Raw genomic sequence first — 2,717 nt, forward strand, 5'->3', positions numbered from 1 at the left:
CAAAAAAGATAAAATATTATGATGAAATGTGCAAAGATCTACAGTTAGAAACCAAAAGGGAAGTACACATTTGGCATTTGTGATATTTGGAACTGTGTGTCAACTTGGCTGGACCACCATTCTGTGTGGTTTAAGCAGTTGTGATGTGGGTTATTCCCATAATGGTATCAGATGTATATGTTTTGAGCAGCCAATCCATTGAAAGGGAGTTTCTCTAGGGGTGTGGCCTGCTTCCAACATATTTATGGACATCCTGGGAAAAGAGACACTCTTCTGTGGATCAGGATCCTGTTGTGCTGCCTACAACTGTCTGTGAGTGAACAATCCACCATTCAGCCTGGAGATCTTGGATTCGTCATTCCTTGGAGTCAATAGCCAGTATACTGCCTGCCAACCTTGAGTTCGTCAGCCCCTCCAGCTGTGTGAGTTGGGAATAGCCTCCAGCTTGATGTTTGATCTAAGAACTTGAGACTTGCCAGCTTCTATAAGTGTGTGAGCCATTCTCCTGAAATAAATTTCTCTTTCTCTTTGTGTATATATAAGGTTTACTGGTTTTGCTTCTCTAGAGAACCCAGCCTAGCATAGCATTTCAAGCTGAAACAACTGAAGAAAAAATTTCAGGCCTCAAGTTGTAATATTGAAAATTCTATGGAAGGAAGACTGGGCAATCTACTTCCTTAGAGATACTGCCTCAAAAACCCAAGGAAGGGTCACTATGAGTCGGATCCGACTCGATGGCAGTGAGTTTGGTTTTGGCTTTTTGGTATGGTCAAGATAGTGAACAACATAGGAAGCATCAAAGGAAGATGGAAGGAATACACAGAGTCACAGTACCAAAAAGAATTGGTCAATGTTCAGCCATTTGATCAAGAACTGATGGTACTGAGGAAGAAGTCCAGGATGCATTGGCAAAAAACAAGGCTCCACATGAGGTACCATCTTACCCCAGCACTAGTAGCAAAGTTCAACAAGACCCAAAATAACAAATGCTGGCGAGGATGTGGAGAGATTGGGACTCTCATACACTGCTGGTGGGACTGTGAAATGGTACAACCACTGTGGAAAGCAGTATGGCAACTCCTTAAAAAGTTGGAACTAGAAATACCATTTGACCCAGCCATTCCATTACTAGGTATATATCCTAAAGAAGTGGGAGCCATGACAAGAACAGACATATGCACACCCATGTTCGAGCACTTGATTGTACTCATGAGGAATCTGTACCTTGACCAGGAGGCTGTCGTTCGAACAGAACAAGGGGACACTACATGGTTTAAAATCAAGAAGGGAGTGTGTCAGGGTTGTATTCTGTCTCCACACTTATTCAATCTATATGCTGAGCAAATAATCCGAGAAGCTGGACTATATGAAGAAAAACGTGGTATCAGGATTGGAGGAAGAATCATTAACAACCTGAGATATGCAGACGATACAACTTTGCTTGCTGAAAGTGAGGATGACTTAAGGCACCTACTGATGAAGGTTGAAGAATACAGTCTGCAGTATGGATTACGTCTCAATATAAAGAAAACAAAAATCCTCACAACTGGACCATTGAGCAGCATCACAATAAATGGAGAGAAGATTGAGGTTGTCAAAGAATTCACGTTGCTTGGTTCTACAATCGATGCCAACGGAAGCAGCAGTCAGGACATTAGACGACGTGTAGCATTGGGAAAGTCAACTGCGAAGGAACTGTATCAAGTGCTGAGGAGCAAGGATATCTCCTTGAGGACTAAGGTGCACCTGACACAAGCCATGATATTTCCAATCGCCTAGTATGCATGTGAGAGCTGGACAATGAATAAGGAAGACCGAAGAAGAGTTGATGCTTTTGAGTTATGGTACTGGGGAAGAATGCTGAAAGTATCATGGACTGCTAAAAGAACTAACAGATCTGTCCTGGAGGAAGTGCAGCCAGAGTGCTCCTTGGAAGCAAGAATGGCCAGACTTCGTCTCACCTACTTTGGTCATGTTATAAGAAGGGACCATTCCCTGGAGAAGGATGTCATGCTTGGTAGGGTGGAGGGTCAACGAAAGAGGGGGAGGCCTTCAACGAGATGGATTGATACGGTAGCTGCAATGATGGGCTCAAGTATAACAGGGATTGTGGGGCTGGCGCGGGATCGGGCAGTGTTTTGTTCTGCTGTGCATGGGGTTGCTATGAGTCGGAAACGACTCGGCGGCACTTAACAACAACATGTTCGTTGCAGCCCTATTTACAACAGCTGAAAGATGTAAATAACCTAGGTGTCCATCAACTGAGAAACGGATAACCAAACTATGGAACATACACACAATGGAATACTATGCAACCATAAAGAATAACGTAGAATCTGCAAAACACCACATAACTTGGATGAACTTGGAAGACATTATGCTGAGTGAAATAAATCAATCACATAAGGACAAATATTGTATTAGTCTGTTATTATAAAAATCAAGGAAAGGTTTATCTATAGAAGGAAATTTTCTTTGTTGGTTACCAGGGGTGGGAGGGAAGGATAGGGAACCCTGTTAGATAGGTAGAGATAAGTGTTGATTTGGGTGAAAAGAAGGGCAGTGTACCAAACGTGAGTGATCAACATGAGGAAAAGGAAGCATTGAGGCATTGAGAAAAAGGAAGACAGAGAGAGGTACATGGGAGGTACAGACAGCAAAGATGAACCCTTTTGCACATACAGTACTGTGTTGTCAGTGAAGGCAAACATGGGTAT

This window comes from Orycteropus afer, unplaced genomic scaffold (assembly GCF_000298275.1).
Source record: "Orycteropus afer afer isolate SDZICR_OR568_19922 unplaced genomic scaffold, OryAfe1.0 scaffold00476, whole genome shotgun sequence".
Taxonomy (NCBI): Eukaryota; Metazoa; Chordata; class Mammalia; order Tubulidentata; family Orycteropodidae; genus Orycteropus; species Orycteropus afer.